At 37.8% G+C, this 17,130-nt stretch overlaps 1 long non-coding RNA gene across 2 annotated transcripts in view; it reads left to right on the top strand.

Annotated features, from left to right (window-relative positions):
* LOC121071320 overlaps positions 1 to 17,130 on the top strand; it is a 375,849-nt gene that overhangs the window by 274,070 nt on the left and 84,649 nt on the right. Inside the window, exons 7-8 of one of the 2 annotated variants that reach the window (XR_005820527.1) lie at positions 12,802 to 12,887; positions 13,877 to 15,268. This is a non-coding gene — a long non-coding RNA (uncharacterized LOC121071320). Of the gene's footprint in view, positions 1 to 12,801; positions 12,888 to 13,876; positions 15,269 to 17,130 lie in introns of those variants that run through there. The other variant, XR_005820526.1, reaches the window with a different exon arrangement.

The raw sequence follows: 17,130 nt of genomic DNA, 5'->3' as shown, positions 1-17,130 counted from the left end.
GGGAAGTTGTATGAGTTGTGTGATGTACATGAATATCTTCACCAAGCCACTTACAAAAACACAGACTTCTCCACGTGATATTGTTTTACGTTGGTTAGGTAATATGTTGAAAATTAGTGCTAAATCATTTCCAATTATGTTGTTGAAGTTGAAATAACAGAATCATAATAATTCTTTGAGAAAAAAAAAAAAGTTTGCGTTTTTTCTTTTTGTTTGTTTGTTTGTTGTTGTTTTGTTTTGTTTTGTTTGTCTTTCATGGTGATTAGTATATTTCCATATTCTTTTAACTTCTTTGGTACATCTCCAACATTTTATTATTTACTTTTTTACTATCAGCCACTGTGCCCCACATTCTTTTTTTTTTTTTTTTTTTTTTTTCCCAGTTCTACCAGGTTAAATCTACCAAGTGAAAAAGAAGAACAAGGATAATGTGAAACTATGTAAAAATCTCACATTTTTGTTTCAGGAAAATAGTTTACCATTTCCATGTGCCATTTTACATATCTGCCACATAGACAGCTATAGTAAACCAAAAATGATGCATATTTATTGAAGTACTTGAACTTTCATGTATGCTACTGTACGGTATAGGTCCTTTGATAGTGATGTGACATGGAAATCACGCTATAATTGTTTGAATGGGTAGACTGAAATTCTCTGTATGCTCTATCCATGAAGTTCTACATGAAGCTGATATGTAGTGAGTGAATTACTGTGAAAACTGGGTGTACATAGACTTTTTTGTTGTTTTCTCGTGAACGTTACAGGGAAATTATAGAAACAGTGTTCTGCAGTTAGGTTTTCTATTGTGTTGCTTGGGAATTGTCACAACCAGCAGTAATAAAGTTGTTGACTTTATCTGCCATTGAGCAGCAATACATAATGTTCCATAAGGCTTTCTAGAGCAACTGCTTAGGGTGTAGAAACAATTCTTTTTAGCTTGACAGTTATGGATTTGTAACAAAAATACCACCTTTTTATGGCTTATGCAAGTAAGTTTTCTAAATTCATATTGAAAAGAGCAAGAGAATGCATTCCATGGGCAAAACTAGACTTCATCTTATGGCTGTTGCCCTGGTGAAATATTTTCAGTAAATTACAGTCTTTATGCCATCCTTGGATCTTCTGCAATCTCAGCTGCCACTGCTGTATAATGTACATTGATTTTTGTTTGGTATCCAGACAGAGAGAAAGCTGTTTAATCATTTGGTTTCTGACTTGTTAATAAAAAATCTGTCTACTTTAATAAGTTTATTTTTGATAAAACTACAATCTCTGCCACAGTTTGACATACTTTCTTATGTTTTTTAAAGTAACAAATGATGCTGAGGATGAGACAATATCACTGTAATTTCTTCTTACCAAGTGAATGCCTTCATGATTTGCAGTGCTGTTCAACATACAGAGAATTAAAGCTACTTGATCATCCTCCATAAGAACTGTAAATAAAGTTTTACAGTTGTCCCACATCAAGGGAAATGAAAGAAGAAAAAGGCAAGAGAGACCTCTGCTCATTAAAAAAAAAAAAAAAGAGAGAGAGAAATCTAATAATGCAGAATGACATGCTTATTCTAAAACATGAACATCTTTTATATCACTAACAGTTTTCCACTCCATCACATCTCATTGATATTCTGCTTCATTAAAGTCTCATGATAGAAAAGCTATTAATATGCAGAGGTAATTTTATATCAGATCAGGGGAGAAAAAAACAAGTCTAATAATATAATTACTGATGTTATATGATGGGAAATCACTAATATGATTAGAAGTGCCTGACAGATTATAGTAAGAGATTTGATAAAGTCCACCTGGGTTTGGAGGAGTCAATTGATCCAAGCCCCAGGTACTGTAGGGAAAACGAAATAGAGGAAGCAGCAGGGCTGGACTCCAATTAGTAGATCATAAAACAAGCATAAATCATTTTTTTTTAATGTGTCTGCAGCTGGTTTGCACCTTGTAGCAGAACTCTTCTCTATGTTAAAAATATTCCTCCAATTTAGCATTTGGTTCTGTAACAATGCTTATGTGACAATGCAAAGACTGTCAGTAAGACAATGAATTACATTCTGAAAAACTCCAAAAATTTTGAGCAACATTTGCTGTTCCATATTTCATTGACTATAGAAGAAAATGTAGTCCACAGAGCCAGATAAATCCCCTTTCCCCTTTTTCACTTCTACCAGTGTAAAGCTGAAAGACCTATGGTGAAATTTTGGGACAGCAACGCATCCAACTAAAATATGTTTAAGGTAGAATACATTTAAAAGATTTTTTCAGTGTGAAGGCATAAGAATTTCACCATTTGAGATGTTCAACATGCATCAGCTTACTCAATGGGCATGAACTCTTCAGGCATGTATAAGAATAATTTTTAGACAAAGCAGCTCAGAGTGTGTGAGCTAATAGCTCCCCAGAGGTACCTTGTGCACAGCTTCTATGTTGCATGATATACAATGGCTTGACTGAAAATGCAGAATTTTCTAGATTTTGTGAAGTCCCACAGGAGTGAATTTCTGCTACTATTTTCATGTAAGTGACAAAATGGTTGCTTAGAAATTTTTTAATGTATTTTATATTGATAGCTTAAGGAAGATGCTGTCTGACACTCTATAAACATATTTTGTGTTTCTCAGCTGGTTATTTATAACATAGTATGTTTGGCATTGTGGAAAGTTTGTTAAGCAGTTGTGATAGAAATCAATTAAAGGAGAACCATGTTTCAGAGTATCCGTTGATAACAGATAAGAGAGAAGCATATTAGCAGGAGAGAAGACAAAACTGAACATCAGAATAATATAGCACAGGAAGAAACAAGATACTATTTTCTCTAAATGGGTGGATATATGCATAGGAAAGCTCCACATTCATACTGATCTCAATTGTTTTCTTTGCATTATCAGAGCAGATTAAGAACAACATTTTTCAGATCATTGTCATTATACCAACATGGTTCAATTCAAAATAAGATGTTATGATCTTTGACCCCTTCCGCCCAAACCCACTGATTCAGTGAGATATTCACAGGCCTGGCCTGATTACATAGGCTACAAGATTTATATATTATTTTTTTCTCAAGCAAGATTCAGAAAATGGTGTATATTCCTTTCATTATTGCACCTTTATGCATTTCAGCTGCTTCTTAGTGGTAAAATAAATAGTGCAGAGGCACGGTGTTGAATCATTTCCTGCAGTTGCTAAGTTATAAGTACAGTTCTTGGCATGGTCTTGCCTCCTGACAATGAGAAAACTCCCAGACAATTCCCAGTCTCAGTTTGAGGATTAGCATGAGCTAGGGACTAACAGGAATAGGTAATTTGACCACAACCTCTCTGTTTTGGAAAGAAAGAAAATTTAACTCTACACACATGATCCATACATTGCCAGGTAGATCCTGGTCCATTTTTATTTACTAGTGCAGTTGAGGCAACACTAGCAGTAAGAGTCTAATCAAGTGTAGAACAGCCTCATTTCTCATAAGCATCCAAAAGTCACGACTCAAAACTCATTGTCTTTTATGAAGATTGAAAAATATTTTTTTTTTTTTTTTAAAGCCAAAGATTCCATAAGGTAGTCTTTTGTTTTGTAACAGTCTGTGACTTTTTTTTTCCCCATCTTGGTTTAAGTTTCTGGCACTGCATCAATGCAACCATATAATTACGGGCCTACATATATTAATTATGGAGTAGCTACCAATTATGACATAATATGCATATGGCATACACAAAAAACAGTATTATACAAAAAATAAAAATAAAATTATCCACAGAAGAGTTTTGGACATCTGTTTAAGAGATACTTGTCTTTGATAAAATCCTCTCCTCTATAGAGTCTTTGCATGTGCTGTTCCACTTAAGCCCCATTCGTGCTTCCTGCCTGCGAAGAGAGGATTTTAGACATCTGGTCAAAGAATCCTCTTTTATTACAGACTTCTGAAATGTAAGGGAAATGGTGCATGCTACATTCCTTTACATTTGCTTCACCCAATTGGTCTAGCTGTTTGCAGTTGTAGCTGGTAGGTAAAAAGCACTAGATTTGCTCTTCCTTGGCCTCTCCTATTGCTATCATGTAGCTGTTGTTTAAATCCATAAAACGAAAAGTCTCTACTTGTGTTTTCCTTCTGCTGGTTCTGATTCCACTGTGTTGTGACTTGATCTCAGATAAGTGATTCTCTGGACTTAGTGGACATGACCCTGGTTTAACAAGCAAACCAAAAGTAAACCCGTATTTGTCCTGCCAAACTCAAGATGTGAGAGAAAGGGTCATGGAGCTTCTGAGCTTTAAAATGGTTCTTCTTTCTTCTCACAGGTTACAGTTCGCATTTTAACTCTTTCACGCTGATGGCTAGCAAAGGAAATGCCCCTTCACAGTTGGAAAACATAGTGTATCATGAGCAAGCAAGGACCTGAAACTGAAACTGAAAATAATAATTTGCATGCTAATCCTGGAAATCTCAGAGTTTATTTCCTCCCCAGACACAAACAGTTATAAGAAATCAGACCATCTAGGTAAACCTCTGCTGAGAAACTGTGCCGATGAATAATTCCTAAAACATGTTTTTGCAAAATTGTACCGAGGAAATATGACATGACTGTGAAGAGCAATTATTTTGCTAGAAATTCATAGTTTATTCCACTGTGAGATATGTGCAATAATTGTGGATCGTATCTTCACCTATGGACAGACTTTACATAGCGGAGATTAGGGGACAAGGAAGAAAAAATTCCTTGATACAGCATTTTGAAATGCCTGACAGATTATGAAGTCATGCAAAGGTTTCCTATCTCTTCAATAAAACCTGAAGAAATGTGATTAATTCCTTTTGCTTCCCACAGAAGCGTGTATTCTAGAATTAATATCATCAGAGATATGTTTCCTTTCATCTTACTGCCATGAAACACTGCAAATAGCCTGGCTCTGTCTTCTTGAAGATCTCTTTACAGGTATTGGAAAGCTGGTGTTCAATCCCTCAGAAGTTGTCTTTTCTCCAGACTGAACAAGCCGTGTTTCTCTGTTTCTCCTCACAGAGACAGTGCTCCAGCCTCCTGAGCATCTTGTTGGCCCTCTGCTAAATTTGCTTCAGTTTCTTGATGTCTGTCATCAACTGGGAGTCCTAAAACGGGATATTCTAGACTATGCTTTTGTTGCAAGGGGTTATTTCTTTGCAGGACTTTTCATTTATCTTTGTTGAATTTCATGATGTTCCTGTGCATCCAGCATGTCTAGGTCCTTCTGAATGACCATCCTGCCTACCCTGGCATTGAGAGCATCAGCTGGGCCCCATTTATAGTCATCTGTAAACTTGCTGAGATCCTTTCTCCACCTCTTTCTGGTCATTGGAAGAAATGAGTGAACACTGACAGAGGTGTTAAACAGGACAGATCCCATTACAGTCTCCTGAGGTGATACTTTGGCACACTGTAGACCCCTGCCAGGGAGTCTACCACATCCAGGTAGAAAATGGCCATTAACTGCTTCCTGCTGAACCCAGCCAGCCAGCCAGTATTTTTAGTTACCTAGCTGTCCACCTATCCAGACCATAATGTCCTAACTGGACTACAAAAACACAGTGGCAGACAGCATTGAAACTCTTGCTAAAGTCAAGGTAAACGATAGCTACAGCTTTCCCCCTGTCCACAAATCTAGGCATTTTATTATTGAGAGCAATCAGGTTGGTCAGGCATCGTTTATCCTTGGCAAGCCCATGCTGACTGTTCCTGAGCACCTTCTTCTCCTCGAGGTGCCCAGGAATATGGCTCGAAAGGACTCGTTCCATGATATGTTGCAGGTGTTCAACACTACCAACTCAGAAGTCCTTTATTACAACCAAAAATGAGATATATATCTGCTTAAAAGATCTAGGCGTTGTGGTTTTTATAGCATTTTATAGCAAAATATATCTATTATCCCTCTTTTTTTGGATACTTCAATAATGCAGATGCTTCATGTATAATATTTTCTGGTCCAGTAGTCAGCAATAATGAAAGCCAGGTGATTGAACCAAGCATAATATGCTACTTGTCACTTTCAAAGCTTTCTAATTTTAGTGTCTGAGAATCTCATATATGGACTCTCAAATCAAACAAGCGGACACCTTCCTGCTGGAGACAGGGTGAGAATTTCCATTGAAATCCTAAGGGTATTTATGGGAGTTCTATTTAGTGCTAGCTGGCTTCTGAGTGATATTTACCTAAGCTCTCCTTTTTTATTGGTATTTTCCAGACTGCAAACATAACAGAAAGTTCTGTCCATGTGACTCCAAGATATTGCAGGTGACTGTCAGCTTGATGCAGAAATTCACTTTGTCTCACTGCATCACAGTTTATGAAGTACAATGCAAATTCTTTGGTCTTTGGGGCATGTCATTTCCATGTCCAGTTTTTGAAATTAATTTACACCATTGCAAGACAAAGAAAGTGGAAATTTTCCTGCTGTCATACCCAGTAAGTATGAAAACTCAGTTTATGCCATTAAGGTCATGACCAAGTATCCCTACAGCTCAAATAATAAAGTTTAATAATCATTCTCAAGAAAAGTCAACCAGACAGTAAATCCAGGTGGTAATTTAGCACAATTTCAGGGACGCTCTAAGTTACAGAGGCTGGAATACTCCCTTGATGCAAGTCCTATGACATTACATTGCAATTTCATGGCACGTTCCTTCACCGCAATTTCCTTTTCCCAGTATGATCATTTCCCCCCACGTGGGAGACAGTGAACTGTAGCGTATGGATTTCCCAGTGTTTATTATTCTCCAGATGGTAACTATGAATCATCACAAGTCCATAAAGAATCCAGCCCTTAGTGGCAGAGATTCAGTGTTCAGTATATGCTTCTGCACAGTTATTGATGGTGGATGCATGGTCTAATATTTACTTCTGAAGCAAGGCTTCAGTGCTTTCTTTCTAAATCATATGTAAAGATATTTTTGGCATGCATCCATCCATATTCTGTCTGAAACGAGTTGAGGAAAGAAGCTGAAGGTACTTTGGGAATTTTGTTTTGAGGAGATTTATACTTAATGGAGCTGCGGCTGCCAAAATTGCTTTTTAAAATGTATGTTAAAAATAAAACCTATATGTATCTCAGGTCTACATATAACTTTTTTCTGCAGAACATAACCTACTAGTATGTCCTGCCAGAATATATGATACACCAATTTTGCCTCTTCTGATGGGGTAAATTCATGTCTGCCATATATCCCTTATAAATATTAATTGGTATTACTCCAGGGATGAGTTTGGCTGCTTAGTACAGGAACAAGCCTGTTCATCTGGATGGATGTGCTTCCTTGAACACTGGCCAATGCCTAATGTCTGAAAGGCAAAAGAAACTTTTCCTCATGAACTTGTTTAACAATATCATAGGTTCATGGGGAAAAAGAACGTATTTTCCTATACCCATTAATATTACTGATGACTTCTTCAGATGCAGAATAGAAGAATAATTTTTCAAAGGAAAATACAAGGTGAAAGCACTTGTTCTGAGTTAAACCTTTTCTGAGAGAACAACTGGGAAGAATTGGAGGCAGCAATCAGAGGCAACAGTGAGAGGCTGGGCCCCTATAAATCAGTTGGACTTGAGGTAAAAATGCCTTGGGAACCAAAATATAGCCCTAAATGTCCTCTAAGGGCTTTCTGTGCACCCACAGCATTTCCTGTGTAGAAAGGTAGTTTGTCTTTATCTTTATGCAAGGCAAACTCATGGGTTGAGTTAATGAGAACTAAAGACTACTTATTAGAAGCTGCTTCTCAGTGTTTCATGCAAGTTCATACATATTAGCTAATTTAAACTAGAATTTCAAGGGTTCACAATACTTCATCATGTATAATTTTTTCTCTGAATTTTATTTTTATACGTATCTGGTCAAAGAATATTCATGAAATACTGTATTCAGAGATTAATGGCAAAATACAGTGAAATCAGTGAGTAATTTTCTTTAAGTAGAAAATTGGAATGATAGTCATACATTCTGTAGTTTTGCAGAGGGCAAAGTATGAGGATACTGTTGAAAGCATTATACATTAACAGCAGCAGGTGACACAGACTCTCAGAGGTGCCAGAGCATGTCTTGGGGGAGGGGGGGCGGGAAGTATTACAGCACAGAAAACAGCTGTCTCAGGAAATCACACAGCAGATACAGGAGTCCATTTTGCAAAAGAGGGAAATAAATAATAATATTATTAGATATTTTTGATGAGTGATCTCTAATTTTCCGGTTTTTGAAAAATCAGGCTATTAAGATCAGCTGTTGTCTTTCATCTCCAAGACTGTGCTCTCACCAAATTAAAATTAAAACCTAAAAACGTCCAGGGAAGTGCAGGGGAAAAAATGAATATATTATCATTATCCATTTTACTTATTTGCTGTCATCTGTAGGATCTAAACATTATCTCAGCTGCTGAAGATACAGTTTTCTAAGCTTTAGCTAACTTTAAGCTCTGACATAACCCTTTACTTCAACTATTTCCAGAGAAAAAACGGCCAAAAATGAACTACATGCTGCTAATATGTCTATGTGCATTAGAAGATACAGCTAAATTAAGTTGCCAGTACATTATATAAAGCAATACTATTCCTTTAATTGATACTTATTTTCATAGTGTCTTATTTCTGATTACTGGACTGACTCCAAGAAAGGACCATCATGCAATGGAAATGGAATGGGCAGTTTTCTGGGTTATATGAGCCTGGGAATGGAGGAACAGCACACCTTTGTTTTAGCAGACAAGTTATGATTGGTTGCAATACTTCAGTGGCTTCCCTAAGTCATTCACAGTGACCCAAGACTGAACCCAGGACCATGCCACAGCTGCTCTCCCTGTGTGTTTTTTTTTAATTATTATTTTTTGTTTTTATTTATTTTTATTGTGTTTTCAAAATTACAATACAATCAAAAACACACCCCACCTATAGATAACAGCATCTGGTTTTCTACAACGCAGCACCAGTGGCTGTTTCTGATCTGAAAATAACTCTTCTCAGAACAGTGAAATAATAAGATTTAGAACAAAACAAGTAACAAGTACCTTAGGAGCATGAGCTCAGGTGGGGAGCTAACACCTATCAGAGCTTCCAGTTGATTCTAATACCTTCTTCTCTCTAATTACAGCCTCTGTTACCAGCCTTCCCTTTCGTTTCAGCAGTCAGTCAAACAGGTGAGCTTCCATCACCATGATACAACTATTGGATGCAGCATTTTGGGTGGAGCTCATCAGTATGCTATATATAGAAGCAAGCTCCATAAGCCTTACTTTGTTCATTAGGTATTTTTAGTGGTGGTTATTTTAGAGGGAACTGGTCCAGCTTAAGGTATATTGGTGTCTTTGGACAGTTTGTTGAGCTTTAAGAAGGAATGAAGGCCTGAATTGTTGGGAGTGGATGTTTTCCAGCTCTATAGGTTCCTTTTTTTTTTTTTTTTTTTTTTTTTTTTTTTTTTTTTTTGTGGCAATCTACTTGCTGAAAAGAGTGGAAACAATTGTGATAGTCTTGAAAGAAGCCAAAAAGAAAAGGTTTGTTAGCAGTTACACTAATCTCTATGCATTTCAGGTGGCAGTAGCAGCAGCTACTATTTTGTTTTACTGGTATTTGGACAGGCAACCTCTGAAAAAAAGGAGTGGGACTTATAACTATCATAATTGAGGCTGTAGCATACTTTGAGTGTCTTGGCAATAGAGAGATGACAGTAACACAATGCTTAATGGTGGCTGGAAAGGATTTGTGTTCCTAGAACGCAGGGGATCAGGAAGATGTCCACAATTATGATTTGATAATGGAGGGAGATCCTGTGTTTATGTTGACTTATGAGCGTTTATTGTTGTTTGCATTGTGGTATTTCTAGACCTTAGGACATATTCAGGCTTAAGAACATAGCAAAAGGTAGTCTTTACTGCAAGACTTAATTCAATGTAGCAGAGATGGAGTGTGTTCTTCTGGAGAATGCTGTGTGTTTCTTATGTTCATGTCTCAAGTGAAGAGTTGTTTTACAATACTGTAGCTTGTGAAGTTCCATTTTAGTTAGTGTTTCAAGTAAATGCTAACTTGCAGTAAAAGGAAGAAAATCCATTTTGTGCTGCAGTTTAACTATTTAATTCGTTCCACTGTGTGGACCCCATTACAAGACCCTTGTCAGGCAGGACAAATTTCCAATATGCAATAACCTTCTGTCAGGGAAGACTACAAATATCCTGTTTCTTGAAAGGGTCTTGTCCAAATTTCATTTAGAATAAACAAAACAGTTGAAAGACTAGTATCTAAGTAGCTTTTTAGTTGATTTGCTTCCAATGTAAAGAGTGATGACCAAGGTGACAATTCTGTAAGAGCAACAAAATTTTGTATTGTTCCTCTTGATGTGGGAAATGCATGCAAAATTGTTTGAAAAGTGCAAGTTGATTAGTAAAAGAAAGCTTGCAGTAATTGTAGTGAAATCAAAAAAGGAACTAAGGAAGAGCATTGTAAAGAATACATTTAATTGTATGTAATTACTTGACGTATATTTCAATCAGAGGAAGAAAGGGAAAGGAGCATGCTAAATGGTGTTTGTATGGCAATTACACTGAGATGATTTTCCCAAATGACTGAACTTGGTGTGAGTTTTGAATTAAAAAAATAATAATAATGTCAGTTGTTTCTAGCTGCTTTTAAAAACTGTTATAACTTTTTCTTCACTGTGATTAGTCAAAACGCTCTACCCTATCCTTCACATACATTCTCATGTTTGATAAAGTTCACTTTCCTTTCCGGTAATACTCTGTAAGCAAATTATGTAGAATACAAGTCCAGCAGAACTTGAAACATCAATACACAAGTAAAAAGCTTTGAGCCATATGATGCTGCAGCCATTTAAATGTGCAAATGCCCTAAAACTGAGCTGCTCAGTTGAATGAGTTTTTGATATACCAAGTTTGATGTCTTTGAATGAATTACAGTCTAGTTTAAAGTAAGGATATGTGTATTGCGGAGGAAAGTGGAAGCAGTCTGTGAGCAGGGTTCCTGGTGTGAATTCAAATGCTCTTGTCTCTGTACAAGTAATCACAGTTGACTGTGCTAAATCATTAATAAACTGAAGGTCACATACTATCCATCACTTTAATCTGTTTCCCATGGGTAGTAAAGTTTAGAGATGTAATAATTTATTCTATTTTATAATCACTTTTTATACTGGAGAAGTTCATGCAAATGTTTTCCTTTTTGGGCTTAGGGTTAATGCAGGAAGATGATGTTACTGGTGACAAGCAAATGAGTGTACTGGTATGACTGGGGTGAGGTGGGGGATTAGGACATTCTGAGAAGTTGAGTGATTTTTCTTGTTCTCCTGGCATAATCTGCTAAGCACATTGTATGTTTTTAAGGTGATCAAGAAAATGCACAGTATTAATACCCAGAGATGGTGAAATCTGAATGTAGATGAGTTCTCTAAGTATGCATCTTGGTGTGTGCACCATCAGGAGATGTCACTGAGGACCATAGATGGCTATTTTGACTGGAACACTTGTAATTTACAATGCTATTTTGTGCCTCTGAACTGCTTTTAATCCAGAAAAAAGTCTCGGACTTGTACTGAAGTTACATTCTGAAGCATATATTTACATTCTGTTCTGAGGCTTTATCAAATCTGACTCTGGAACAGCACTGTAGCAGTAGCAGTGTAGAGTTCAAAATACCGGTGAACTTTTTAGCTGCCTTATGCTGAGCTACCACTGTTGCAGATTCACAGACTGGTTTGGGTTGGGAGGGACCTAAAATATGATGTAATTCCAACCCCCCTTCCAGGGGCAGGAACACCTCCCACCAGACCAGGATCCTCAAAGTCTCATCCAGCCTGGCCTTGAACATTTTGAGGGACGGGGCATCCACAGCTTGTGGGAAACCTGTTCCAGTGCCTCAGTGCCCTCTGAGTAAAGAACTTCTTCCTGATGTGTAATTTAAACCTACTCTCTTTTGGTTTAAAGCTATTCCCCCTTGTCCTATCACTACTCTCCCTGGGGAGTTCCTCCCCACCTTTCCTGTAGGCCCTGTTAGGGGATGTGCTCACCACAGCTGAAATATATTCTCAATCCTGGGTGCTTGTAAGAGGCATGAGTGCCTTATGCCAAATTCTAGCCTAAATTCTAAACCAAGTGCAAGTGTGAGACTGTGATGCCTGTCCTGGCTTGTGCAGGTTGAAAGGTTAGATGATTAAGTCTAATTCTGTTGTGGCCTACATGGCCCCCGCTTTTCCCCCCACCTTTTAGGCACATGTTCCCAAAAAGGTCCACTGTGAGGAGCTGTTTTCTGTCAGTGGACAAATCATGGCTCACAGTAAAAGCTGTTGTTGACTTACTGGGAATATATGTGTTTTCCTCTTTCTGTAGCAAAAAAACTTAAGGAGCTTTTTAGAGAATTGAAGATTTTCTTTCTCTATGGCTCTGCTAAACAGATCAACCACGGTTGATGCCATGAGAAAGCGTTTTAAGGTTCTCCTGGCTACAAGACAACTGTTGTCCCCTGCCTCCCCTCCTGATGAGTTTCTGCAGCATACAGTGGGCTGCATAAGTATACATTTGTCAGAATGTGGACAGGTATTTTAGGTAAAAATGCATGTATTTCTTATTTGCTTGCTGAGGAGTGCTGTGGAAACCTCCAAACCTTCATATATATGAATTCACGTGGGACTTGTGTGTTTTTCATTGCATTAGCTGACTTGGCAAATACTCCAATTAACAAAAAACATAAGGGGAAATGGAAAACATGGCCTAACGTTTTATTTCCATGTTGATGCATTATAATGATTCCCTTAAAATGTCTTGTCTTATTCTTCAGGGAGCCCTTATCTGCATATGATGTTCACAAAGGGCCTGCTGGAACATCCAAGTCCAGTCTGCACTCGTGAAGCACCAGCTCTGCAGGTAAGTTTTCAAAATAAATTTGTTTCTTTCAGTGGTCCTGCAAGATACAGATCTGGAGAGAAAACTGAAAATAACAAACCCACTGCAGTGTCATAAAGTATGTTTCTCATCTTCTCTAAGGATGAAACATCTCAGCGATAAAATGCAAAAAGTTGATAGATGTCAGCTTTGTATGGAAATTGTATGGACTAAAATGTCAATTCCCACATTTATTCAAAAGGAACCTGCATGATGTTTCCATAATATGATGTCTAGCTCACATGTGCTGTGCGGTAGCAGTGACCTTCTTTCTGCTCTGGATTGCTAGTCTGGCTACAGTGGAAGGGCTTAGAGAGAGGGTTGCAAGCAAGGGGAGTACTGCAGCATGTAGTCCTGTGGGAGCGCGCACTTGCTAACAGGATCCTCCGCTCCTATGTGACGTTCTTCCTGTTCCACAGCAAGGCAGACTTCATGTGGGGATCTGAGGGGTGGAAGTTGACAGTGTAAAAAGTCAGTGCAAAACATGAGCCTTCATTCCAAAATCCTATTAATTGCTGGGCACCTCATCAAGGTGATTTTTTTTAACCTTATAGGTAGTATAGGCCTGTAGTTTTTATGTAAACTGGATCTGTTGCCCTTATTAAGGACAAAAGGGTGAAAGAGAAAAGCTTAAGAAACTGAGCCAGGTGTTTCTCTCCAATTCCTTGGTGAAATTGCCTCTGCCCTGAGGTAACAGGGTCAAGTGTCAAGATTTTATTGAACTAATAAACAAGAAAGCAAGAGTTAAATGTCCATGTCAGTAAATCACTGCAACTTTGTGAGGCTGATGAAGAACAGATCAAATCAACTTCCTATCACAGTAGCAGTAGCTTGCCTAATTCAAATTTCTACTGTAAAAAAAAAAAACTCTACATGAAATCTGATGAAAATATTTTATTTCTGTGAGAGTGTAGTCCTTTCTTAACCTTGTATAAAGAAATGGAAGAAGCAATTGTTTTCCTTTTAACCAGGACTCTTATCGATAATCCACCCAGAAATGGGACATGATTTCTGCTGGCAAAAGAAATGAGCAAGTCATTATCCAGGATTGATGGTTAACTTAGCCATTTAATGATGTATAAGAGGAGCTAAATGACTTTTTTTGGTTTTACAGTTTGTACTTTCTCTTTTTTTAAACAATAATGAAATATAAAGCTATTATTTGCATTTATCTTGTAATACATAATCTTTCTAAGATGAGAAAGATGAGTAATCACTGGTCATATCAGGTTCTCATTTTCTCACCGTCACTCTGGGGACTTCTACTAAGGAGAAGACAAATTCCTTCTGGGATATGTTGATGCTTGCATTTTCCAGTGAAGTTATGCTTACAAGGTTTATATAGAGGTGAATCCAAGCAGTTGTTCTCATAAAGTTTCCAACTGTAACCGTTCTCCAGAATGCTTTGACAAATAGAGCTGTGGTTTCTGTACAGCTGAAACCAAACAATGGAGATGTAATGAAACTTTGGGTTCTGTGGATATCTCCTGACAAGGGATGGCTGATTTGATGTAAGGAACTGATCAGATGGAAATAATCAGTGAACCAAATATTATACTTTGCAGTGTGTGTACAATTGCCTTGGTAGCTTTCAAAAGAGCATATTTGTCCTTGTAGTTGGGGATTTTAAGAAGTTCACCTTGTTCTTGTCCTCAAAAACTATCTTCATTGTTTAAGCCCAAGACATGTTCATACTTTGTAGATTTAGTAAAATAAAAAAGGGCTTTTTTCTTTGTGGATGTCAGGTCTTTGGCCGTTATATCTGTCAATGTCTGTACACTTGAGATGTATGCTGTTGTAATTTGTCTCCAACTTCAAAATAACCAAGTTTAAAAATAAAAAAAAAAAAACTGAGGAGAGAATACTGATATTATCTTTGAGGGAAGAATTGAGCTCAGAAGTGAACTTGGAACTGTCCATCACCATCTTTTAGAAACTGATCAGCCTGTCCATCCTCAATCATGACTGGCTTCGGTGCTGGGCAGGAGAACTAGGAGCTAATTGCAAATGGCAATTATTGAAGGACCAGTCAGAAAGTAGAATGATCTGTGTTTATATGTTAACATTTCTACCAGAATGAGTTTCTTTTGCTATAATACTATCGAAGTTTTCTGAGACCTGCTAATGTAAACTTATTTCAGTATGTAACTGTAGCTGTGTTCTAGTCCTGTTTGGCAACTTTTGCTCCATGCTATACCTATGTCAAAACAGGTTCATTGGTGAAATTTGCTTCTATGTTTTTTTTCTTCTGAAGGTATTCATCTGATGTATTTCTTTAAGATTTATTACAGACAAACATTTAACTGCTAGTGTTCTCGTGGTCAAATAAAACATAACTAAGCTCCTGGAAAAATGGACAGTTTCCTTTTTCCTTTTTTAAAAAAAGGAAAGCAAGCTTAGGTCTTTAACAATAAATTACCTTCAGCGCTGCTTGTATGTAGCCTTTTTTTATTTCACTCTAATGGAAAACCATGTGCCTAAGTGGGGACACATTCTATAGTACTGTGTAATTGAGTGGTATGTGACTTAATTGGGATGCACGCAGAAGTGGGTTTAAATCAAAGAGTTAGGAAGCAAATGAGAAGATAACTCTTCATATCCCAGCGTGCTAGTGCTGGGAAGCTTGTCATGGAATTTCCAGACAGATTTTATAGATGCCAGAGGTTTAGGTATTTTGGATACACTTCAGCCCAGCAGAGCCTCCTTGGCGTGTTCTCTGCTGCTGTGGCAGTGTTAAATTTTATGACAGTGTTTTACAAGTGAAACAAGATACTATAGGAGTGGTATCCTGACATCTGAAACAAGGTGCTATGGTGATGGTGTCCTGCCATCTGAAACAAGATACTACAGGGATGATGTCCTGATATAGACTGTGAAACCTTGACCCCTTTGTTTTAGCAGCAGCATTTCCAAGAGAAAGACACCCCCCCATACACACTATTTCCTATATCATCGGGTCAATTATGATACTGAAAATGGCTTTAGAGGATGTATGAATTGAAGGTTTCTTTCGCTGTAGGCGGTAGGGGTCAGCTCAGCTGCTGGTCACTTTTGGTCTGTGTAGTGTTATAAACAATTTAAGTTTGCAGTAGTGAACTACCACCTTGATTACTAATCTGACTCCTTTTCAATTTTTATTACTCGGAGATCCTCCATTGAACTGTGGAGGCATTCAACTCCCAGAGCCTTGGGAAGGCATACTATTAGTGAAAGTTCAGCAATTATACTTTATCATGAGACCTGGAGTGGTTTCTTTGTGGTGGTGATCTTAAGAAGGTGCTCACTAGGGGACCCGTGTCGTCTTCCTTGCAGACTTCTGAGGATGATATTTGATAATGGTGCCAAAAAAAAATCCACAGGTTCACTGTATGTGCACAGATTTTTTGAACAGCTGCAAATGGGATCCTGTTAGAATTGCTTTTCCTTCTGTCTATAATCAGCAGAATTCCTCTGCCTCAGTATTTTGGGTGAGTTGACCCACTGTAAGCACCCACTTTACTTCCTGTCTTTGCCAGGGATTGTTCTTAGTGACACATCACCAAGAGAATGGCTACCACAATAGGTACTATCAAACTTGTCATTTCTTCCTTTCCTACTTCTTCCCCTTGGTCCATAAAAGGTTTTAGCCCTGACAGTATTTCTATTCGGTTCATGTTCTAACAAGTCTCGTGTTAGTTGTGAAGTGGTAGCACTGAAGCTGTTGACCGTGCCATTATTATATGATCCCTTGACATCCCTCAAATATCTGAGAAGGTAGAAACCGTGATTTTTTTACGCGTTGTGAGGTAAACTGCAAAATCGCTTTCACGAATTAAGGCAAAGCCTTCAACTAATTCTATTCCTTTATAGGCAGAGAGAAAAATTTAGGTGGCATTGACTGAAATCCAGTTGAGGTAATTTTGCAAGACTGCTTCTAGGGAAGAAGCAAGAGTTCAGCCCCCCAAATGGATTGAAAGCAGACTCTCTGCAAGCAACTGTTGAACCTGGAGAAAAGATCTGGGTGCTTGTTAAGCTATTGAAGGCTCGATCTGACAGCTGTGTTTCATGAATATAAAAATATGTAAAACAAGAGGTCTCTTGAGAAATGGGTACTTGACTGTTCATTGGTTCTTCCTAGTGACATTTTAGTGCCAAGGATGCTTGATATGAGATGAGGCTAGGGTTATAAATAGGAGGAGAGGAATAATTGTATACTGTGAATGAGGAAGGACTGTGGTGTTCTAAA

The sequence above is a fragment of the Cygnus olor genome, chromosome 5 (assembly GCF_009769625.2).
Source record: "Cygnus olor isolate bCygOlo1 chromosome 5, bCygOlo1.pri.v2, whole genome shotgun sequence".
NCBI lineage: Eukaryota > Metazoa > Chordata > Aves > Anseriformes > Anatidae > Cygnus > Cygnus olor.
The sequence above is the reverse complement of the archived record's forward strand: the minus strand, read 5'-3'. Positions and strand labels throughout refer to the sequence as shown.